This window comes from Epinephelus moara, chromosome 23 (genome assembly GCF_006386435.1).
Source record: "Epinephelus moara isolate mb chromosome 23, YSFRI_EMoa_1.0, whole genome shotgun sequence".
Taxonomy (NCBI): Eukaryota; Metazoa; Chordata; class Actinopteri; order Perciformes; family Serranidae; genus Epinephelus; species Epinephelus moara.
In genome coordinates, this window is record NC_065528.1 from 30,745,588 (window position 1) to 30,770,773 (window position 25,186).

A 25,186-nucleotide genomic window follows, 5' to 3' on the forward strand; every position below is an offset into this window, starting at 1 on the left:
TTTTCTTTTTTTTTTTTTTTTTACAATGGAAGGAAGTAGCTATCTTGGGTAGCTTTTTTTTAACGTTTGTTTAAAAGTTTTTTTTAATTTCTCAGTGATTATTTATACATTTTTGAGGACTAGTTACAGTCAGAACCGAGGTACAGACAAAGACGGAGCCATGATGATTTTTTAATTTTTTTTTCCTCTCTCTCTCGTTGTGAACCCGAGGCCTGGCGAAGGGTTCACGTTTTTTTGACGCGCACGCCGATATGCACATTTCGACCTTTGACCTCCGCGGTGTTGGTTGCAGGCCGCCGCTGCTTCTCCGAAACCCTCTCTATGCCTGCTGGCAACCCGGGAGCAAAGGCTGCAAAACGTTAGTGGCCTCTTTACATTATAGTCACAGTTACACTCCACCACCACAAGAAGATAAAAAAAAAGACAACAACACACTCCAGCTACGTCTTATTATTTATGTGAAAATAAAAAACAGTTTTTTATTTCTCAGAAGATGAAAGAAAAAATAATTAGTAACTACTTTTCTGGGTCAGATCACATTGGTCTTTGTTGTGAAAGGGATATTACAGCGTGTAGAACATTTTCAAAACAACATCCAGAATTTGATGAAGGCTATAATGATAATTCTAATAATAAAAGAGTTTATGGGTTTAAGGTGGTAACTGAGAATACTTGATGTTTGTTGAAAGATTTAAAAAAAAAAATAACTCAAAGTACAGAAAGCCACAGGCCTGTAAATTTTATTTGTAAAAAAAGCAGTTCTATTTTTATACAACATTTTTACTGCCTCAGATGAAAAAAAAAAGGATTTTATTTATTGCCTATCGTTAAGTTATTGGACTCCTATAAAGTATACAGCATCATTAAAGTAGACCCTTGTGGAGAAGTCTCGTGGAATTTTGGGTTCTCCGGTGTTTTCCATGTTTTTTCAGTGCAGAAAAACCACAATCACAGCACACTCCGCCGCCATTCGAAAACCGCAACCCCCCCTCTCCGCCCTCCCTGTGTCATTTTGACTCCGCCACACACTTCTCTGTGCTGTCCATCCGTTTGCCGTCCATCCATCCACTTCTCTCTCTTCTCCTCACCGCTCTCTCCCTCCCTCCATCCGTCAGTGGGACTACTTCTTCACTTCACCTTTTTTTCCTCGCGTTTTTTTATTTATTTTATTTTTTATTTTATTTTATTTTTTGTTTGAGTGTTTGCGTTTTTTTTTGTTTGTTCGTAGCCCCTCCCCCCACCCACCCCCAACCCTTCCAAAGATTTTTGACATTTTAAAAAATTTAAAAAAGACAGAAATGAAAAGCCTCCCCTCCCTTCTCCCGAAAAAATATGACTATTTTTCTCCCAAATGACAAAATCCATCTGGGACGTGATGGATAAAGCTTTTGGGTGCTCTGTGTTATTTGTGTATGAACGAGTGAGTGTGTGTCGTTGCCTGTTAGTGTAGACCTATAACATTATGTCATTTCAAAAAAAAAAAAAGAAAAAAAATCAAAAGCTAAAAATTTTTCAGTGAGTGGTGTTGCTGTTCTGCCGGTTTGCATTGTTGTTGTTTGTTTGTTGTTTGTTGTTGTTGTTGTTGTTTCTCCTGATTTTTTACAACAAAAAAAACAAGTAATGCTGTAGTGGTGTGGTGCTCTGGCTCTCTGTGTGTAACTCTCTCCTCTCCCCTGTTTTTTCTTTCCCCCTTTTAGAACAACCCATCTCCATGCCTGTTAGCTCATCGTTTGCCTAGCATGTCTCCGTGGCGTCCAAACAAACAAAAAAAACTTTATAAACAAAAACAAAACAAAAAATCCCCACCAAAAAAAAAAAAGTGTCATCGTCCTCCTCCTCCCCCGTCATTGTTTTTTCTGATGTCTTTCCGAGCTCACCTGATCATAACCTGGTTCTCCTCCTCTTCCTCCTCCTCTTCCTCCTCCTTCGCCGCCTACTGAACTTTTGAACTTTTAGCTTTTTTGGACTTTTATGATTTTTCTTTCTTTTTGTGTTTTTTTTTTTCTTATTTTTTTGTTTTTTGTTTTTTTTGTTTTGCATGTGACCTCATTTGGATCTGTTTTCCGGGAGGGTTTCAGGGAGGGAGGGAGGCGACAAAGGATGGGGTGGGTAGAGAAAAATTCAAATCAATGTGAAAAAGATATAAAAGCTGCATTCATATGAAAAACAAACACAAAAAAAAGAGACTGAGATTTTTATGGAAATACAAATGTTCTTTTTTGGAGAAAAAAAAACAGACAAACCTGTGGCAAAGTGATTTCCATTCAGTATGTTTTCCTGCATTTTTTTTTCCTTCTTCTTCTTTTTTCTTCTTTATGTTTTTTCTTTTCTTCTTCATTTAAAGTAAACTTGAAAGTTCACTACAGGAATTGGCACGTCATCTTGCTTCTGGCGCCGGCGAACAAAAAAACCACACGCACACATACACACACACACACACACGCACACACGCACACACACACACACACAAGAGCGCGGGCCAGAAGCAGTCCGCGCCAGTTTCTCTGAAAAATAAGACTACTTCCAAACAGTTTTGAATAAAAACTGTCTGATCAATATTAGACTCTCTCAGAGCTCTCCAATGGTTTTTACATTTTTCAGGCAGTGTAAAGTTTTTTGATAAGGCCATTTTAAGTGGCTCTGTTTCTCATTCAAAGTCTATATATAGAACCACTTTTTTCTAGAGTAGTTTAAAGGTAAAAATAAAAAAAGACATTTGCCCTGTTTGGGTGGGAGAAATGCTACCTACTTGTGTCACCTTTTGCTGAACTGACTCACAGATAGACAATCCGTGGTTTAAATGCACATGATGAAATGACCTATATTTTCTACTGTTTAAATGTATAGAGGAAAAAAAAATACTAAGATACCTGTAACCTGCGTTAACGTCGGTGCTTCTCGTGAGTTTAGTTGTGGTTTCATCACAAGTCTAACGGTCTTAAATGTCTCATGTTTTTCAAGAGAAGACTAAAAAATCAGTTTACTTGAACAATAGACAAAGCCTTTCATATTACTATAATAGTTACTTTGTTGTTTCTTTTCTTTTTATTTCCTCTTTTTTTATTTTTAAGGAGTCCCTATTTGCTAAATTTCTTGTTGGTTAATTAGCTATATAAAATTCCTAAAAATATATATAAATATAAATATATCTATATATATATAATGTCAGCTTGTGAAGCATCAATGTCATTATTATTTTATTTCTCTCGTGGGAAACAATATTTAGATGTGTTTTGTTGTTCAGCAAAATGTCTTATAAAGAAAAAAAGACAAGATCAGTGGAGTTTAGTGCCAAATTCTGAAGGTACTTCCTGCCTAGCGCGTCAGTGTATTTCTTGTGAAATTATTTGATAACATGGGTATTTTATTATAAGTGTTTTGTATGGATCCCTCATATTTAAAATATAGATTTAAAAAAGAGTTTGTTAACTTGCTATTCTGTGGTCTTGTTGCCTGAAAATGTCATGTTTGCTTTTTTTCTTTGTAAAGATGTAAAAAAACAAAACAAACAAACAAAAAAAAAAAAGTGCCCATGTGTCATATATATATATCTATATACACGCACACACGGACACGCACACACTCACACACGCACACACACATTCTCGTGCAGACCTCACAGTTTACTTTCTTGTTGTGCATGAGAGCCCCTGAGTGTGAAAGCCTCTACAGCAACCGCTACCGCCCGCCAGCGTGCACACACACACTTTAAAAAAAACACACACACACCAGAATCACGCACTGATATTTTTAGCCATTGTACAGCCGTTTTTATTCATCAAAGCCTTACCACAAATCTTTGCACTCCTGTTCTCTCTATTAGTATCTGGCGCGCACAGACATCAGGCTTCGGCATGTATTGTTTTGATTGTCTCCCTCGCACGCTGTCCCGCTCCTCAGCCGAGGAAAAAAATTGAGGTGATAGTCATACGCGAAGCCTTATTTCTCCAAAATCCTCTTATCCCTTTTGTTCAAAAACATCTCTGAGTTGTAGCCGGGCGCCGTTTGTCTCAGACGGCGGGGATCATTACTTTTGTGTATCACCTCAGACGCTCGCTTTCATGATGTAAGCACAGGGCAAGACTCGCTCACTCACAAACGAGCCTCGATCTCTTGAGGGAAAAAAAAAAAAAGCACACGCCGCCGTCAGATAGTCAAAGGAGAGAGGCGGGACGGTCCGGAGCAAGTTTTTTTACTCGTTTGATTTCTCGACTTATCCTTTGACGTCTCTTTTGTAAGACTTCTCCATACGTGAGTCTTGTGGTGTAATGGGCCAAAATCATGTTTAGATGCCAAAGTGTGTTATTGACATTCTCATAGTCGAGCCGTTTACATGGCACAGTGTTGTCAGTCTCTTCAACTGCCCCCGACACCCCCTCCCTGAAAGCCTAGTTTACGGTCTGCAAAAAAAAAAGGCAGCATTATTTTCTACAGAAGCTCACCAGTCGCCTTAACCAGGGAGCGTCGTACCAGTATTATAAGAGTAGAAGATGTTGTCAGTCAGTCAGTCAGTCAGTGATGTGTGCCAAGTCCAGGTTCACTTTTGTGTACAGTTAACCTCCCACTTGTCAGAGTCTGGGTTTTGCTCTTCCGCCATTTCGTCCGGTCGGACGGAGCAGAGAGGCTGAAATGGCCGTTTGTCCTCGCAGCGGTGGAGGAGGAGAGGAAACGAGGCGCCTGTTTGAAGGATGCCGCTCTCCGTCTGGTTGTTGTCTCCCAGGCTAACCGGGGTTATTAGAAACAGGGCTGTGTGCAGAGACGTCTTATTGGAATAGCGACAGGGGAAATAAAGCGCTTGTTGGTTGGAAAGGAAAGGGTCACGTCCGCAGGTCCACACAGGCAAAACAACAGCCACAGCCAAGATGAAGGCAATACAGCTTTCATTATCCTCTCAAAGACCAAACCCAATACCAAACTTTATGTGATCTCATGGAGGGAGGCGAGCAGACTTTATTTCCTAAATGCAGTACACACATGAGCAGTGCCACAAACCAGCCCAGTCGCCACAAGAACATGTTGGAGTTGTACATCTCTGAGAACCATGGATATGTTACATTTACTTAGTTGGCGTTGTTAAAGTGAAGTAATGTATGAGTTGACGTTGTCATCATGACTTGGAGGGGATGGCGCATGGTGTGACACCCAGGCAAGACACCTGCAAAGCTGCAGACCACTGTTAGAGACCAGTGAGTGAGTCATTGCTGCATTTTCAGATGTGGGTGCTGTTCAGTGACCAGTCGCTGTGTTTCCCCCGGGGTTAGTGCCATGAAGAGTGGATGTTTTTTAATGAGACATGGTTATGTTTTCAGCCAGGGAAGTACAAGAATAAGCTGTTGTTTTTGTCAAGACATCACTGCATTTCCAGCAGGGATATGCCACCGAAAAGCGGTTGGGTTTTAACAAGACACAGCTGCGTTTCCAGCTGGAATAGTGCGACAACAAGCAGTTGTTTTCACTGAGACATCACTGCCTTTCCAGTTGGGATTGTGCAATGTTAAGCAGTTGTTTTTGATTGAGACTTCACTGCATTTCCAGTGCAGGTATTGCAACAAAAAGCGGTTGTTTTTTAACAAGACATAGCTGAGCTTCCAGCTGGAATAGTGTGAAAACAAATGGTTGTTTTTTATGGAGACATCACTGCATTTCCAGCCAGGAAAGTGCGACGAAGATTGTTTTTAATCAGGATGTCACTGCCTTTCAGGTGAGGATAGTGCAACAAAAAGCAGTTGTTTTTTAAAAAGACATAGCTGCCTTTAAACAACAAGCAGTTGTTTTTTTATTGAGACGTCAGTGCGTTTCCAGCCAGGATAGTACAACGTTAAGCAGTTTTTGTTTTTGTTAGACATCACTGCATTTGCAGGCTGGATAGTGCAAAGAAAAGTGGTTAGCTGTTATTGAGACATCGCTGCATTTCCAGCCAGGCTAGTGCAACGAAAAGTGGTTATATTTAATCAAGACATCACTGTGTTGCCAGCCGCTATATTACGATGAAAAACGGTTGTTTTTTAACAAGACATGGCTGCATTTCCAGCTGGGTTAGTGCGACGAAAAGTGGTTGTTTTACATCAAGAAATTGCCAAGTTTCCAGCAAAGATAGTGTAATGAAAAGCAGGTGTTTTTTCCGAAGACATGGCTGCATTTCCAGCCAGGTGTGGATTTTAAGCCAAAACCTGATCTTTTCGGAAACATAACCAAGTGGTTTTTGTGCCTAAATCCAACCACGTTAACCACAGCATTACTGGAATGTAAAGACACGTAAAGTTTAAAAGTATCTGCTACATAAATATGTACAAATGTAACACATCCATGGTTTGCAAAAAAACGTACAAAGCCAACATTGATTCTGGCGATTGGGTTGCACAAACAGCCATAACTACCTGTATGAAAGCTGGGCAGGAGGTCCCAGTCCAATCAGTGTTAACGGACCACTTTTCTGACCAGCACGTGTGCAGGTTTCACGTCGCAACCGCTGCAAAACCTTTGTATCCGAGAATTGCACATTTCACATCGTCACCTCACTCTCGCACAATTCGCGTAACTTTTTCTTCGTTAAGTGTGGAGGCTACATAATCTGTGCTGTTCTAGTCGAGTCACGGCCCACTACTTTACACGGCTGTGTGTGTGTGTCCCAAAAACTATGTTGCCAAATCTCACCGAGTTGCACACAGCCTGACGTCGCACGGTCCAGCGTGAAGCATCTTGTCTCTGTTTCAATGTCGAAGCACAAGAGGGTCGTAGGGGCAGAGTTCCTGTCGAGCGGCTCACCTCAGGGGCTGTCATCGCCGATGCTCGTTGTAATCTTTCTATCTCGTCACTGTTCACTTCTCTGTTCTCCTTCTTTCTTAATTATCTTAAGTGCTATTTATCAAACAATGAAATCTGAAAGGAAAAAAAAAATTGAACTTGTCGTTTCTTTGCATTATGGCTTATGTCAAGTTTTTTGAGGAAAAATGTTTTGTGTGTTCTCTCTTTCCGTGCCGTAAAAAAAAAAAAGCTTGTTGTCTGTAGAAATTATCCAAATTTATTTTTTAATTTTGTTGTTGTTCTTTTGTTTTCTTTTTAATTCTCAAAGAGGTTTTCAGTAGTTTCAGAGTTATTGTCTTGAGAGAAGCCAAAGTCAATGCATTTCAGTGGATCCTGTAAGCGTGATGTATGTTTGTTTGACAACACTTCGAAATCTGTCACTGGATGGGATTTAAAAAGTACAAAAAATGCAGGCTTTCCTATTTCTACAACTGATTGTACTTATGCATTTTGTACCAGTGGAATTTTTTATACTGGAGATTAAAGGATACAACAAAAAAATCTTAGAAAAAAAGCTGTCTGGCCTGGTGGTGTGGCCTGACCCTGACTGGTCCCCGAGTATGATTTCTAGCTGGCATCAAGGAAGTTGGCTTTTGATATAAGATTTTCTAGGAGATCTTTGGCTTTATTTCTTTCACTTCTTTTTCCTCACTTGAGTGTTTCTTTCTGCCTTCCTTTCGTTCTTTCTTTGATTTTTTCCGAAAACAGAGGGTAGGTGAGTGTCAGATCTTTCATTTTTTGCTTTTTAAATAGTTCTAGCAAGTTTGTCTATACAACAGCGGTAAGTTTCATTTGACTTCTGTATTGTGCCGTCTACACGATAAGACAATTATAGAAAAAGAAGGAATAGAAATATTTAGTCACCTTCAGTGGATTAATGTATTAGTTTAATAAAGAGATCAACTAATTAGAAACTTTTTTGCTTTTAGCTGTTTAGATTTTTCCGGTTTCTCTGTCCTTCTCTGTGAACTAACTGTGTAGCTGAAGCAGTCAGAATTATTTTTGTAAACGTATGTTCTTGTGTGATGCAGTTTTTTGCTTCTGTCTCCTATATTAAACCATTTTTCCTAATACTTGTCTCTCTCTGTGTTGTTATGTTCCAGTGGCTGTCTGATGTTGTACTGTTTCACGACCTCTCCCCCCGCCATTCGCCCCCGTTTCTCTCCTTTCTCCCTTCTTTCATACTCTCCTCTCTCATTTCTTTCCTCTCCCCTCGTCTTCACATTTTTGTTTTTTTACCACATAGTAAAGTTGACTCCATCCCCAGTGACAACTCACTATGCTGTTCTCACTAAACATAGTAAATATACATCGAAGTGTTTGTATGTATATTACTGTGTAGCCCAAGTCGCCGCGTGACAGTCGAGAAATATGTCAAAAAAGTAGGTCCTCAACCAAAATGTAACGTAAGCACATTAGCTGGGTGCAGACAAGATTAATGTTATTTTTTGTTTGTTTCTTAACTTGGAGGAATATTTTGCCATTTTGGGAAATATGCTTTTAACAAGATTTAGATCTGTACCTGTACCGAGGAACACCCAAATAGCTGTAACTGCAGCTATGGCAGCTACGTGACCCACCCTCTAGCTACATGACCCGCCCACCATACCCACACACCAGTCCACAATCAGCCCCCTTTGCTCCTTGGCCCGGAAGCAAAAGTCCCGACAAAAGCGCTAAGTTAGCGTTTAATTAGCTATGAAGTATTGCACTTAAAGACAGGCGGTTGAGGTTAGGGTACGTGTAATTGGAGGGCTACATCTTGTATGCTAATGGTAACTTAGTGATCAGCTAGCTATGAAATATTACGTTAAAAGAGAAGTGGCTAAGGTTAGGATAAGTGTAATGGAAAGGCTGCATTTTGTTACTTATGCAGATGTTAACTTAGCGATTAGCTTGCTATGAAGTATTATGCTAAAAGAGAGGCGGTTATGGTTAAGTAAGGGTAATGGGAAGGCTACGTTTGTTACTGATGCTAATGCTAACTTAGCGATTAGCTAGCTATGAAGTATTACATTAAAAGAAAGGCAGTTAAGGTCAAGGTAAGGGTAATGGAAAGGCTACGTGTCGTAAGTTATGCCGATGCTAACTTAATGATTAGCTAGCTTTAGAGTATTACGTTAAAAGAGAGGGGGTTATGGTTAGGATAAGGGTAATGGGAAGGCTACATGTCGTAAGTTATGTCGATGCTAACTTAATGATTAGCTAGCTTTAGAGTATTACGTTAAAAGAGAGGCGGTTATGGTCAGGATAAGGGTAATGGGAAGGCTACATGTCATAAGTTATGTTAATGCTAACTTAATGATTAGCTAGCTTTAGAGTTTTACGTTAAAAGAGAGGCGGTTATGGTCACGATAAGGGTAATGGGAAGGCTACATTTCCTTACATGTAAAGTGAATCACGTCTTCATGTGTTATGAATTATAAAGTGCATTATTGCTACATTTACTCTCATTTATTCACGACAGTGTCCCGTTGTTGTTCCCTAGCTAAGTGCTATGTGATTCTGCATATATGTGCATTTCCTGTAAAAACAGGAAGTTCAATTATTTTTTTATTATTCAATATTTTTGCCGTTGTATAAATACAACGAAACAGCAAAGCATCTACCTGAGCCACATGGTAAAAGACAGAAGTGGTAAAAAAGATCAAATAAGTAGCTACTAATAATAGAATGGTAAACCCTCAAAAATATAATGAATTTGCTTGGGAGGGACTTGTCTAGGTAGCCAATAGAACAACAGTGCTGACAGAGCTAAGGAAGGGCCAGAGAGAGGGTGGGCGCTCTACTATGATGACCTAGGAGTTAGCACAACCAAAAACACAATGACGACCCAAGGGGCAAGATTTTGGTGTGGCAAATGTTCTGGTTTCCGTTAGTAGCCCAAGTAGTATTGACCAGTTGCGTTTGAGTGGCAGGTAAACAGTCCAAGTGGAGAGGCGGAATGTGTTGGTGAAAAAGGCAATCTCGGAAACTTTCAGCTTTCATGTGACGACAAGTCTGACTTATTTTTAAATTTATCTGCAGATATCTGTTTATTGAGATTAGCCGAAATGACTGGGACACGTAAGAGGAAGTCCCGGCTCTTATATTAGCTACATCTGGATTAGCCCGAAATTTTAGCCCTCGCTTCCAGAGGCTTATCGTCATTAAACCGATAGCCGATTTGTTTCAAGTTTGACTGGGTCCTATACAATGGTCAGTCACTCGTAGAATTTACAGTCATGTATGAGGGACATAAGAGTTTTCTCGGACGCAGAGTTAGCATACACCTTAGAATGGATGAGTTGTCCAGGAAGTGACAAACTCTAAAATACCGTTAAGAATACCTGCAAAACGACTTTGTTGTCATTGTTGGGTTGGATACAAGCATATAGGTGACAACCAGTGTAAGACATTGAAAAAAAAGCTACTGTTGTCCCTTTATCACTGTGAGGTTGCTAGGCAACCAGCAGATATTCCGAATGTACGAATTAAATAAACAAGATAGTGTTAATCAGTGAGCTTTACAGGTGCTTGTAGGCTGATTTTGCTACCTTTGGATCGAGCTAGTTTAGCTATTTCCCTGTTTCGGGTATTTATGCTAAGCTAAGCTAGCTGTCCGCTGGCTGTATCTTTGAATATTTCCCAAAATGTCGAATTATACCTTCAACTGCTGCATTTTTTTCATTCTTTGTGATTTACAAAGCCTTATTTACTCTCTTTGATACACTTTAGAAATGCAAACATTTTTATTTTTTCCAAAGTTCGCTCACAATTTTCTCTCCCAGCTGTTGTGACAAAAGCTCAGCTCACACTGGAATTGGCCGATGCTTCCAATAAGGGGGCCGCCTCTGATCGGGGAGCTGTTTTTACTGGCTCCTCATCAGGGGTTCGGCCCCCACACTGTCCTCCCTCCTGTGCTGTCCGCTGTCCTGGGCGAGGCCTGTCCACTGTATGTCCACTTTGTGTCAGATCCACTCCCGTACTGTCTCACCGTCACAACTGCATCCCCAGTAGAGAGAAGAGAGGAAAGAGAAGTCAAAGGTCAAAGTTTTCACCTTTCATTCACAGAAATCAAAAAGGGTTTGACGTGTGTTTGAATAAAAAGTGGTGCTTTTGCTCAGAGAAATGATTGTAGGGCTCAATAATCTTCAAAAATGGGAATATATGGACAAGACTGGCTGCTTCTTCAGAGAATAAACTGACATTCAGTGTTTTTCTAATATAGAAGAACCCCTGCAGACTGCCTGACTTTAAACCAAAGCTGCAACCTGCAACGCTCTAAAATTTTTATCTTTATAACTTCACACTACAAATATCCACGGTGCTGTACATTATGTGCTCTCTGGCACATTAGGGCATCTTTTCCTTTCATCACTGCACCAGTCCACCAAGTCTGTTATTAAATATTGATTGTGAGGTTCAGGCAAGGCATACAATAAACTGCCCTCAGTCTGTGGATCCTACCCATGGATAGATAATATTACACCTCTATTATTGTCCATGTGTGGCCCGTAATTCAGCAACATGTCTGCAGCTCAGGATTTTATTTTTTCCAAGATGTTTTTCTCTTTCTTTCGGTTTCATTCCCTCGTATAGAATCGCTTTTTAAAATGTGAAAGCAGCCAGGAAGGGTACGTGCCAGGCTACATGCTGATTGTGTATTTGGATGGTTGTATACACACACACATAACAGTCGCCTTTTAAGATTTGATGGTCCTGCTGGGGACAAGGTGAGCGTCTGAAGACGACCGCTACATCAGCTGTCGCCCGGGATGCTCTGAGATTCAAGGTAAGGTCCACACGGTCGGACACAATATTCTACATAAACACATTTGGGTGTTTGAAGGCTGACGGTGCCACTGGCAGCACTCACTTTTCTTTCAATTTGACAGTTTTTAAGTCCAGAAAAATTCAAGGATACAGCAAAGTTTTATTCTTCTCGGAGCTCAAAAAGCCTTTGAAGCAGCATTTAGGCCGTGCATGATCACAACGCTGCTTTTTCAAAGACGGTTTGATTCATGCAAAAACTCCAAACATGACAAAAGAGAATATGTGAAGAGGATTTAAGAAGCAAATATTTTGAGTCATGATTTACTTTTTAATTAATTAAATGTGTCCAGGTAACCTTGACAGACACCACAAAGTTGTTCTCTTGCTATTTTTTATTTTTGCGACCATTTATTTGAGCTGGAAAACCTTCAAAACAACCATCATGAAGCCTCTCAGCTGCGTAGAATGAATAACACATGAATAAATCCTACAATCAATGCCAGACTATTTATAGTGAGGAGACAGCAGTGATACTGGATCAATAGACCAAACACAAAGACATTGTTTGCAGATGAAAATAGAGGAGTCACGCTCAATGGAATATCAGAACAATGGTGATGTTTTTCGGGAGCACTGTGAGTAGTTTGGGTCACACTGGGATGCAGGTAAAATATCAGCTCAGTTGCCAGAATAAATGTTGGCATTGTGTGTTTCTGCAAATCACAGATAAGTTGCATTTGTATGGAATTAATGGCAGATACGTTGACATTTTTTATTTCTTTATATTTCAACAACACTGTGGTTGATATGTAGTCAGGTTTAGGCACAAAAAACACTTATGGTTACAAAAAATTAATATTTTGGTGGCACAAAACCAGCTGGAAACAAAGCGATATCTCGATAAAGAACAGTCACCTTTCATGGCACAATCCCTGCTGGAAATGCAGTGACGTCTCAGTAAAAAACAACCGCTTTTCGTGCCACTATCCAGGCAAGAAATGGAGTGATGTCATAGTTAAAAACAACCACATTATGTGGCACTTTGCCCGGTGGAAATGTTTTTTTGATAAAAATCAACTGCTTTTTGTGCCACTATCCCGGCATAAAATGCAGTGTAGTCACAGTAAAAAACAGCCGCTTTTCATGGCACAATCATGGCTGGAAATGCAGCAACGTCTCTGTAAAAAATAACCGTTTTAAATGACACTATCTTGGCTGGAAATGCAGTGATGCCACAGTGAAAAACAACCACTTTCCATCGCAATTTTTCCAGTGTAAATGCAGCAATGTGTCTGTAAATAAAACAAACTTCTTTTCATGGTACTAGCCCCGTTGGAAACGCAGCGACCTCTTGATAAAACACAACTGCTTTTCATGGCCCTATCCCCGCAAGAAATACAGCAATGTCTCTAAAAAAAACAACCACTTTCCATGGCACTATTACAGCAGGAAGCACGGTTACATCTCAATAAAAAACAAGCGCTATTTGTGGCACTATCCCTGCTGGAAATGCAGTGATGTCACAGTGGAAAACAACCACATTAAGTGGCACTTTCCCCGGTGGATATGCGCTGCTGTCTTGATTAAAACCAATTGTTTTTCGTGCCACTGTCCCGGCAAGAGATGCAGTGATGTTACAGTAAAAAAACAACCACTGAACATGGCACTTTCTCTGTTTGGAAACTGAGCAGTGGGTCACTATAAAACAACCGGCATTGTTGTTTGTCAGTCTTGAACAGTGGTCTGCAGTTTGGCAGGTGTCTCGCCAAGGTGACCTCCACCAGTCCTCCTGTTGACAGTCAGCTCATGTCATGTCAGCTCGTATACTACATCACTTCAGAAACACTGATATGGTGACGTATGAAACAAATGTAACATAGCTGTGCTTTGCAGGAACGTACCAACGTTTTCTTTCAGGCTGAAAACACATCAGATTGATGCATTATGCAGTTGATCAGCGTTTTATCCGTCACCACCCTGTGAATGTTTATTTGAAGATACAAGGAGCTCTTAAACCACCAAACCACACAGCTAGTCTATTATTCACGCCTTTACAAGAGGTAGAAACAAGCTGTGCCACAGGGGCTGAGAACACACACACACACACACACACACACACATCGGTCTTCAATCCATCACATTCCCGACGGAAACGTGGAAGCTTCCTTCCTGCGCTCTGATGCTGTGCACTCACCGACGCCGCGGAGAAGCTGAGGGAGCGGGCTGGAGAGCAGGAAATTGGTCCGCTCATAAAGAGAGGATAAGAGGAAGTGTTTGGTTTTGAGCTAATGAAGATCAACGGCTCTGCCGAGCGGCGAGCAGGAAACCAGATCATCCCTGATGGAGGTACCTCAGAGGGGTCAGAGGTCAGAGGGGTCATATTAAAGTTTCAGACACAAGACACTTATTTTGTGACTCTGAGGTAATTTTGTATTAATTTTTGTCTCTTTTTGGTATTTTTTGTGTGGTTATTTTATGTCTCCATTTATCATTTTGTCTCTTTTTTGGTTGATCTGCCCTGTTAGTTAATTTTTGTCTGGTCACAGCTACATCAGGGCCATGACTAAGCACACAGAGGACATGTCCAGGATGTGTATTTTTTCACATCTGATTCCACTTTTCACACAAGGACACATCTCATTCAGGAAAGCAAAGTATGTTTTTACATTTTCTACCTAATCTGTGACATGGCTGCAGCCGTACTCCAACACATCCCCAAGTGTCTTGACCTCAGTATTACTTTAATCTCAGTTGCATTGTTTATTTTTTATTGTTTAGATCAGAATGTGGAGTCTTTAAAACTACTCACTGGACAATTTAACCAAAATTAATGCAAATACATGTTTATTTACAACAATAATTGATGTAATCCTCACGCTGTACCTCCTTATTAAATACTTTGTTAGGTACAGTTTTGAGTTTTGATAAATACTATAATGGACCTGTAACAGTCAGACTATTAAAATATGGACGCCAAAACACAGTGAATTTAATAAACTTAAAAAAAAAAAAAAAAAAAAGAAGCAAAACTTCTTCCTGTTTTTAGTTAAAAAATGTATGAAACATATATTATTTTAATTTATTTCTGCATAAAATCCCAGACTGTAATACACAAATACAAAGATTCAGTACCATTTAGTGTGTGGAAATTAATGTTAATTTTATGTAGATCGTTATTATTAGTAGCAGCAGTAGTAATATTTATAAATATTCCAGCATCATGTCAAAAACTGACAAAAAACTGGTATTGTAGTTGTTATGATCAAGACTGAAGTTTGTTAAAAGATTTAACTCAGTAAAAAGTGGAAAATAATATTTAGTATTTTTTTAGAAAGAGGACATTTTTGTCCTTTAAGATAACTGGGAGTTGGGTTTCTGTTTGTTTTTATAATCTCATACAGCACACAAAACAATAATGCATCAAAATAAATGTTGCAAATCACTGACATATCCCAGACGATGATTAAATAAAAATAAAAATTCTCCCTAGCATATAGTTTATGGAAAATAACTAAAATGTTGAGGTTTTATTTTATTTTTTTAAATAAAAAAACAACAGTGACATTATGTAAACAAACTGACATTTAAATGTTTAGAATTCTATAAATAAATAAATATTTGGTTGTTACTATCAGCACATATCCCTACAGAAATAAAATGTTATTTCAATGCATATCCCAAACTGTGATCATCAAAAATTTAATTAATTAAAAAAATCCCCCTACCACTAATTTGATTTATTATTTATATTATTTTTCTAAATTGATTTTTTTTTCTAATTAAAAACATAGTGGCATCATGTTAAAAGGGTTAAAATTCTGAAAATAAATGAATAATTGGTGGTTATGATAAAAAAAAATTAAAATGATATTATAATATACAGTATTTTTATGGCAGTGAAAGGAAGGGGGCATTTTTGTCCTCAAAGATAACAAGTGGGAGTTTTTATTTATTTATTTATTTTTTATCTGACACAGCACGAAAAATAAAAATGCATCAGAACCAGTGTGGCTGCTAATCACAGATACAACCCAGACTGTGGGAAGAAAAACAATTTTAAAAATCCCCCATTGCGTTAAGTATAACGAAAGAAAAATACACATTTTTTAAAAACAAAAACAGCAGTGGCATGATGTTAATAAACTGGCATTTAAATGGTTAGAATACTAAAAAAAAAAAAAGAATATTTGATAGTTATGATCAGGACAGATTTTGGTTGAAAAATTTCACCCATTGAAGGTGGATAATATATAATATTTTCATGGCAGTTTTTCTTGACGCAGAACATTTTGACGACATCAGAGAAACCTTTTTTAAAGCGTGAACAGGAAGGGACGGTCACATGAAACTGACCTCTGTGTTTCCTCAGTTTGTTTCTTGTATGCAAATGTTTCCATCTGACAAAACATTCACATGTAATTTTACACTGTTTAAAATCAAGAGAGAAAAAATGTCTCAGTTTATCTCAGTGAAATGATTATTATTAACAGACACCCTGACATGTACACTCTGTGTTTTACATGGAGCTGATTGCATTATTATCGCTAACATCTATTTTAACTTTCAAGGAGCAAAAACAATTCCTGTCGTCTTTTGTCTTCACTTTTGAGACTTGTCTTTGAATTCACGCTGCCATGAAGCAAATAAGACGACTGAGACTGAAATCCCAAATAAAGGCTCTGTTTGGTATGCAGGTAATTAAATTATAGTGTTGATCAAAGGACGGCCTGCGAGACGCTTTTTTATTTCCTTCTCTTTTTTTGTCTTTTTATTTTTTACATTTTCCCACCATTCCTCACGCGCTCCTTTGAAGAACTGAAGTGACTCATTCCTCTTTGTTAGACAAAATATTCTCTGAATTGTTGTGCTTATGCAACGCTTAAGCTGGTTGGCAGAACACGGAGGAAACACAGACGTATATAAAACACACTCACTGGAGGATTTAATGTAAACGGCTCAGCAGCGTTGGATGGTACGATGCTGCCATCTTGTGCTGAAGGAGGAAAGTAAAACCAGAACGCCTGGATCATTAAATCCAAGACTTTCATACCACAACACACCAAAGTGATGCTCTGCTGATAAGACATGAGAGATGATGACACACACCTGAGGATAATGTGTAGGTGTGTGTGTTTAAATAGCATGTTGTTTGATAGGATTAATACAGTGTACACTCCGCCCTCATTAGGCCTGTTATTCCACAGTGATGTTTGGGCGTGCCGGATCTCAGATCAGTCGCTGGAGCTTTGATCTCTTCCAGACGTGTGCGTGTGTGTGTGTGTGTGTGTGTTGGCACAATGACAACACCCTGTAGACTTCCTCAGTGACATTTAGTTGCTGTGCACCGGGGTTTTACCTCGTTCTTCTCGTTGTCCTTTTGTGTCCCTTCATGAGGATTTTTTGTCTTTTTGGGCATTTCCTGTCTCTTTTTGGTTGTTTTTCCAACTTTGTGTAGTTATTTTGTGTCTCTGAGGTTATTGTAAGTCGTCTTGGTCATTTTGTGTCTCTGTGTCTTTGTGTTGTTTTGCCCCATATTAAGTTCGTCTGTGTCATATTGTGACTCTTTAAGGTAATTTTATGTCTTTTGTAATTATATTGTGTCTCTTTCTGGTTGTGTTTGCCTATTTTTGTCGTTATTTATTGTATCTCTAAGGTTATTTTGTGTCATTTATGATCATTTTTTCTCTCTTTATGGTCATTTTGTGTATCTTTTTGGGTGTTTTGTGTCTCTTTGTAGTCACTTTGTATCTCTGTGTATGTTTTGTGTCTCTTTGTAGTCATTTTATGTCTCTTTGTAGTCACTTTGTATCTCTGTGTATGTTTTGTGTCTCTTTGTGGTTGATTTGTGTCTCTTTGTAGTCACTTTATGTCTCTTTGCAGTCACTTTATGTCTCTTTGAAGTCATTTTATGTCTCTCTGTGGTTGATTTGTGTCTCTTTGTAGTCACTTTGTGTCTGATTGTAAGCATTTCATGTGTCTTTTTAGTCATTTTGTGTCTCCGTCATCACTTTGTCACTTTTTGTAGTCACTTTATGTCTCTTTGTGGTTGTTTTGTGTCTCTTTGTAGTCACTTTATGTCTCTTTGTGGTTGATTTGTGTCTCTTTGTAGTCATTTTGTGTCTGATTGTAAGCATTTCATGTGTCTTTTTAGTCATTTTGTGTCTCTTTGTGGTTGATTTGTGTCTCTTTGTAGTCACTTTATGTCTCTTTGTGGTTGATTTGTGTCTCTTTGTAGTCATTTTATGTGTCTTATTAGTCATTTTGTGTCTCCGTAATCACTTTGTCACTTTTTGTAGTCACTTTTTATCTCTTTGTGGTTGATTTGTGACTTTCTGTAGTATTTTTTGTCTCTTTGCAGTTGTTTGAGTCTCTGTGGTTAGCATCCCTTTGTGGTCTTTTTGTCTCTTCCTGGTTGGTACCTGTTAATTTGATTGACATTTTGCAGGTGGAGGCCAGGTGGGCCCTTGACACTTTTGGCCCCTGGGTCTGTGCCTGCTATGCTTGTTCAGTAATCCATCCATGAGTTCAGCCACTTCCTGTAAATACACAGAGCTATTGTGTAAAGAAGGAAAGAAATTATTGAAACCTACCGTTGAGTTTTTTTCTGTCGTGTCCTGTTAGCAGCGTGTCTCATGTCATGCTCCTGATAACTGTGGCTGAGAGGGAACAGAAGACGTACCTGTTATCACACCTCTGTGTCAGCTACAGTAGCTGCTCTTTCACCGCTGCACCGAGGAGTGCAACATCTGGCAGAACAGCTGCTGTGTGTAAACCTGAAGCAACTTCTCTGGTGTGTGACTGTGCTAATAATAGAGTGTTTGCAGCTTTTTATTCATAGTTTGATGGTGAATGTTACACAGTCCGTGTGAATGTTCTTTCTCTCTTCATTATCGGCTTCACCGTAAAGGTTTGTACAGATAACTTTCTGAAATAACTTCAGACTTTTGTAGGAGCTGCTGCAGCATTTTTTTAAAAAAAGATTAGAATACAGTGATCAAATATTAAAAACTGACATCAGATAATACCCTCTATCTGACTGTGTGGTCACACCTGCCCAAAGGAACCGCACTTAGGGGGCAAACGAACTTGAGATTGATTGAACCGAACCGAACAGGGCAGGTGTGGATGCACCCTTAGGGCTCATTTATGCTCAAGGTTAAATACGGATCCGGATACGGACGGGGCCTTCTGTCCGTGCTCTGCGTTCATTTCGTCCGTATTTCTGCACGTTTCCATAAAGCTTACAGATACGGGCCAAACGGAGCAGTACCACCGGGAACCGTGGGGGCAGTGTTGCTGTCACTACCCGATACGTAGCTCTAGTGAGACACGAAGAAGAAATAACAATTCAATTTCTCTCATCGGCAGTACTAGAGAAAAGAATTCTCCGTCCTCCAGTCGCGATGTATTTAACGGCCTCACCGACCACCGCCTCCTACAACGCTGCCTCTGTTTTTGTCTTTTATGCAAGAGGTACATTATCAATATCTCCTCCACAGTCGCCATGTTTGTTTTTGAGTTTGTTGTTGTCATAAACTTTTGACTCTGGGCTGCCCCCTGGTGGATATATTGGTTAACATCCATGCCAACGTAAAGGGCGCATGGAAGTATGTGGGCAGTGACAGTAACATCGTTTGAAACGGACGTATACATTTTTGTACGTAAAGGGAGCATAAATGAGCCCTTAGTCGTCAGTTCAAGGTCCACACAGTTTAATATATTCAGCATCACACTTGCATTTGGCCATGCCGTCAAGCTAGTTCGCCATCTCTGTCACGTAGCTGTCCCTTAGTTACTCACTCTACAGCAGAAAACGGCACTTCAAAATAAAAGCTGTGTTCCGGAAATTCACTGTACTTCAAAATAAAGTCTGTTTTTTTTACAAAGCTGACATGTTCACGAGTCATTTGTGGTCCATTCAAAATGCACACGTGACCCACTTTTGTACCGCGACCCACCAGTTGGGAACCAGTGTTAGACACTATCAGAATGTTATCGGACTGACTTGGATTCATCAAATTCTGGGCAAACGAGTCATTTTGCGGGGTTGTGACGATCACAAAATGTGTCCATTGATTTACATCTCTTTTACAATGTAAGTCTATGGGATAAAGTCTTTTTGGGCCCAGTGGCATCACGTGACGGACTCAGAAGTTGTAGCTATACTGTTTAACCGCTACGAAAATCTAAAGTCCAGCACACGTCCTGGGAGCCTCGGCAGCTGCTGTTTGTGTCCCATCTAAAACCAAACAGTCAACATAGAACTTCACATGACAACGCAAAGTTCTTTATGTGGTTAGTTTAAGTAACTATGTAAAGTACTGTATGTACAAGTATGTCAGCCACTCTTAGCATTATTTATTCATCCCTTCACCCACTCCATCATCTGTGAAAAGGCCGGTCTGTAAAGTGGACTGCACGTCTGACCTCGTTGCTTACTTGTACCACACTCCTTCATCACCTTCCTCTTTGTGTGTTCCTCTAAATGTCACCACGGTGTGCAGCAGCGTCGAGCACTTGTAGGTGGAACTGATGTAGAATTTGTTGCAGACAGCAGCGCCACAATCACCGGCTTAATAGACCGTGAAATCAACACTCTCAGCAGGGCGAAGCCGGAGTCGTGTCCCCTCTCGTTGCCCCCTTAACATGGTCACGTGACACATTAGGATAACAAACAGGCCGTAACGCCGGGCACTAACAAGGTAAGTGGTGCAGGTCTGCAGCACAGTCAGATAAGGGACTATAAAACATATTACATCATCGTCAGCTGATGAGCTGCTTCCTGCCGCTGAGCTGTAAACACACTGAGGCTTATTGATTGATCAGACCACACATCCATTCAGATTGGTTGCTTGTTCGGCTGTTTGCTCTTCCTCAGATTTACCTTCTGATTCGCCGCAACGCGAGTCCTTGACAACTGACGGACATGTCCGATAAATGAACACAACATGCAGCAAATGAATAAATCAATCGCTGCCTTGGATCGAGTCTGACAATGTTGGAGAAAGTCGATATTCAGTCCTTTAGAATACCTCAGGTGCGCCAGGGTTGCTAAACAAAACCTAATTCAATTTAAGGGCTTTTTAGAGGTCTGTCCTCTGATTTGTATGCATCAAATCTCTGAGGGTTTAAAGGGCCAGAAACACTTAATTTCTTCTCACACGCTCCAGTAGCTGTGTTTCTATCTATCACAGTTAACACAGATGTGTGTGTTCTGTGTATTACCTCGAATGTAGAAGAATATAAACCAGATTGAACACGATTTATTCGCCTTTTTGATATAACACAAATCTCAGTAACATGGAGGCCAGTGGAAATGTTACAGTGGTTACTTCTTTTTATGTTTCTCTTACTTATTCAGTCTCTCTTTCAAACTCATTGCAGACTAATTTGGAGCAATGTTTGAGTGCTGCTTGGGCCGAGATGGACGGTATTTTGCAAACCGGTCTCACTCCGAAAGTCCTAGAAATCCAGCGCTTGGGCAGTGACTTGCAGCATCAGACAGTGACGAAAAAAGCCCTCCTTTAACGTTGGAATGATAGGCGTCCGGTCTCCGTTATAATTTAACAGCTCTTGGTGGCGTCAGGGGGAAACGCAGTGGGGCAAGAATGAAAGTTAAAGTGGCGAAAGTCTGAATAGGGTGAGCGGGAGAGTAGCGATGGGCAAAGCAGTCCTTTAGATGTTACTGAATCACTAGAATCAGTTCATTAAAAAGATTCGTTCAAAAGATTTGTTCAAAAGATTCGTTCACCGAATCGTTCAGTGCTTGGCGGGAGGAGCCCTGACTGTGTACTGCGTAGTCCGACTCACTGAACTAATACACAGCTGAGCTGCTGCTGCGTCTGCCCTGCACTGGTGAGTCTCATTACTGGCCAGCCTAACGCTTTCAGTTTGTTATCTGGAAACTAAGTCTGTTAAAACAATGGGGAGGTGTGTGATTGTGTTCATGTGGCTTGACTCCTGGCTACATTAGCAGTTAGCTTGGAGAAAACGGTCCTTATGAAAATGTATCGCTGAGAGAAAATGATTTGAATCACTCAGGGATCGCGGTTACGTCGTTCACCAAGTGATTCATTCACCAAGTGATTTGTTCACCGAGTGATTCGTCATGCGGTAGGCAGTCCCTCCCTGCACCCTCGTGACTCGCAAGTGATTCATCGTTCGCACGGACCGAATCAGCAGTTCCACTCCCGGCCTGCACGCTCGCTGCTGAGCTCAACTGAACTGAGAAATGAACGAATCAGTTCCCGCAGTGATTCAGTTCAGTATGTTCACTCAACAGATTCGCTCTTTTGAACGATTTGTTTGCAAACGACACAACACTACGGGAGAGCTGTTGGATGGGTCCTAATAACAAAGATTTGCACCTGAGAGAGCGGTGTTCACGTCCCGTAAGATTATCGGCCGAACCCTGTTCTTTTTTCCTGAACCTAACCACATGCATTTGTTGTTGAAGGAAAAAATGTGGTGCATTTATTCTGAAAGAGTCTGAATGTAAATGGTAAATTTCCTGTAATAACAGAAGTGTATTTTGAAAGAAGACAATGCATGTAACAGGTAGAACTTGACTTCTAACATTTATATGTGGACGTGGAAAGTCCACGACAAAACGTCGGTATGTGACGAGGTCAGAGGAGAATGTGTTGTACTTTGTGGTGGTGCGTCACTGCAACTTGCCGGTGAAGGGGCTAAAATTAGCATTGTCAACCCGGGTGTTGAATTTCCATCACTGCCGATCGAAACCGACAAATACCCGTGACTACTGCAGAGTCCTTTGACCCAGGTGTGAATGCTGATTGTATCCTTTCCAATCACACACAAAAGCCTGATGTTCGCAGGTGCTTAAGAATCATTTGTTTTCGTTACCTCAGAATGAGCCGTTTATATCTACACAGGGAGCAGGTCCTCTTCCACGGAGTCGGCCATGTTGTTTCTATAGTAGCCCAGAACGCACAAACCAAACACTGGCCATTCATGTTTCTGCATTTTTGCATTGACCACCATAGTCGGCAGTCCCTCCATGATAAGACTGTCAGAAAGACACAGATTTTTTTTTTAAAGAAACTGCTTTAGTCAGGGTTTTTACCGGTTTAAATCTGTTTGTTTTAGAGAGGAAGAGACCTCTGCTGATAATTCAGCTCCCGGTAAAAACCCTCTGAAGGTCTGGCCATTTGCTTTTTATTTTTGTTGTTGTTGTTGTTCTCCTACACGCCATGCACACAGCCTAAGTTTCATTTGGTTGCAATCTGCAACCTCACCACTAGATGCCACTACATCCTAAACACTAGACCTTTAATGAGATGGTCTCTACTGCATATAGGCGATGTGATTCACATGACTGTTTGTGCTACTCTGCTGATGGACACTAGGTGGCAGTAATGTGCAAAAAACGATGTAGGCTTAAACATACTCAAAAGACCTGCTTTGCAAATGTTTCATGAGGAACTAGAAAAGCAGTAAGTAAGAAAAGTCAGAAGATCATTTTATCCACTTTGCTTTAACCGATCACCACCAAAATTTTATCATCTCTTCCTTGTCCCATTATCCACCTTACCTGAAAATTTAATCAAAATCCGTTCATAATGTTTTGAGTTATTTTGCAGACAAACAAACAGACAAACAGACCAACGCCGGCGAAAACATAACCTCCTTGGCGGAGGTAATGAAACGCACGTCAGGCCTCAAGGATGCACGATGTTCTTTTTCAAAGTAGAGAGGCTGCACATGTAAATGAAAATCTCACAGTTGACCCCATCCTCTTTGACTTCCTGTTACATGCTGCAGCATCAGGTGTAGTCCCAGCCACCAGTCAGCACTCTGCAGTCAGTAACATGCTCTGCCTGGAGGGGGTTCACCAGCTCCTCTCTATAAACAGTATGCTCTCTAAAGTAAACAGTGCAGTCCTATACGCAGCCCTCATTATGCACTCTAGGTGTGTGTTTAAAGTTCCTCCAGGGCCTCCCCGCCGCCCGCTGTAACACAAGCACAACACAAAACAGCAGACTGAGCCCGGCTGAGCTGTGTTCAACACGCTGGAGAGGGAATCTGCAGGATGTACGGAGACACTGTTAAAGACCTTTTTAAACAGGAATGTGACGGTGACAGGCCCGTCGTGATTGTCCCAACTCTTCCTCGCCTTCCCTTTCATGTCTTAGAAAACTGCAGATTACAGAAAGTCAGATTAAGGACTTTTTAAACCTGCAGCCTCGTCATGGTCGTCCTGCTTTTCCTCTCATTATGTCTACGATAAAAGATCTACAAGTTGTCTGTGGCAACTTTTAAGACACTTTAACTGGAAGTTTTGTCTGCTTAGGTCCAGGTTACATGACCTCTGCATGTGAACGCTTTAACTGAAAACTTTGTAAGACCTTTGTTAAGAAACAGTGTGTGAGATTTTGAGGGTTTAGTAGCATCACGCAGTGAGGACTGCAGATTACAACCAGCTGAAACTTCTCCCAGTTAGAATTCCTTCAGCGTTCATTGTTCAGGAGGTTTGTACCAGGAGCTGAATTATCAGCAGAGGTCTCTTCCTCTCCCAAACAAACGGACCAGTAGTCTCATTTATAAACACTGTGTACGCACAAAATGAGGCCTGAAATAGGCGTCCAATACTTCCCACGCAAAAGTTGTGATGTATAAAAACAGACTTGATAGGAGAAACTTTGACCCATGCTTACGAACACTTTGGAGACAGGAAATTGGCGACGCAGATGGTGAGGTGGAAGCCTGATTGTAGAAATTGTCGAATTTATTTTGGTGCACGCCATTTTTGACTTTTGGCCATATGTACATTTTTGTACGTATGAGACCCCTGGTGGTTTAAACAGGTAAAAACACTGTGTAAAGCTGTTTCATGTTACAAAGCAATGTTTCTCCAATGCTCAGGGGTGCTTCTAGAATTTTAGCCCAGTCCTCTGTCGGGCGGTCCAGGGGGAACTGTCACCTGCAAAATTTTTTGATGAACAAGCTCAATTTTAATGCTTTTTTTTCCCAGATAATTTGTGACTAGTGATAGTGCAAATATTAGTAGTTAGTATTGAGGCGAAATAGAATAGTTTCCACCTGCTATCATTAAAATTTAGAGAATTTTGAGGTGCTCATACTTGAGTATTTCCATTTACTTTATACTCCTCTAAATCTCAGAGAGAAATATTGTTCTTTTTACTTCTCTTCAGAATCAGAATCAGCTTTATTCGCCAAGTACGTGTGTACATACAATTTGAATTTGACTCCACTGCACTTGCTCTCAGTGTACCAGAAATGACATCACACATTTAATCAAGAAGTGGAATATACAGAAATATACAATATACAACAAATATAAAGAATAATTAATGTACAAGGATGCAAGTGTTGTTTGTCATGCCACTCTGTGACTGTTAGGAGTTCATCAGAGCGACAGCCTGGGAAAAGAAACTGTCTTTGCGACGGGTAGTTTTGGCGAACAGTGCTCTGTAGCGCCTACCGGAGGGGAGGAGTTTAAACAGATTGTGTCATGGGTGTGAGGGGTCTGTAGAGATGTTTCCTGCCCGTTTCCTGACCCTTGACCGGTACAGGTCCTCGATGGAGGGAAGATCAGTCCCAATAATCCTCTCTGCACACCTGATTGTCCGTTTCAGTCTGTTCC

The 25,186-nt window shown here is 40.4% G+C and overlaps 2 protein-coding genes across 38 annotated transcripts in view; one reads left to right on the forward strand and one right to left on the reverse strand.

Annotated features, from left to right (window-relative positions):
• Positions 1-7,877, forward strand: part of celf2 (cugbp, Elav-like family member 2) — a 321,704-nt gene extending 313,827 nt beyond the window's left edge. For all 37 annotated transcript variants that reach the window (XM_050036317.1, XM_050036312.1, XM_050036313.1 and 34 more), the window contains one exon: positions 1,698-7,877. The gene's annotated coding sequence lies outside the window, so the exon portion shown is untranslated. The remainder of the gene's footprint in view (positions 1-1,697) is intronic.
• Positions 1-25,186, reverse strand: part of abcc9 (ATP-binding cassette, sub-family C (CFTR/MRP), member 9) — a 555,625-nt gene that overhangs the window by 252,445 nt on the left and 277,994 nt on the right. The gene's annotated exons all lie outside the window — the stretch shown is intronic.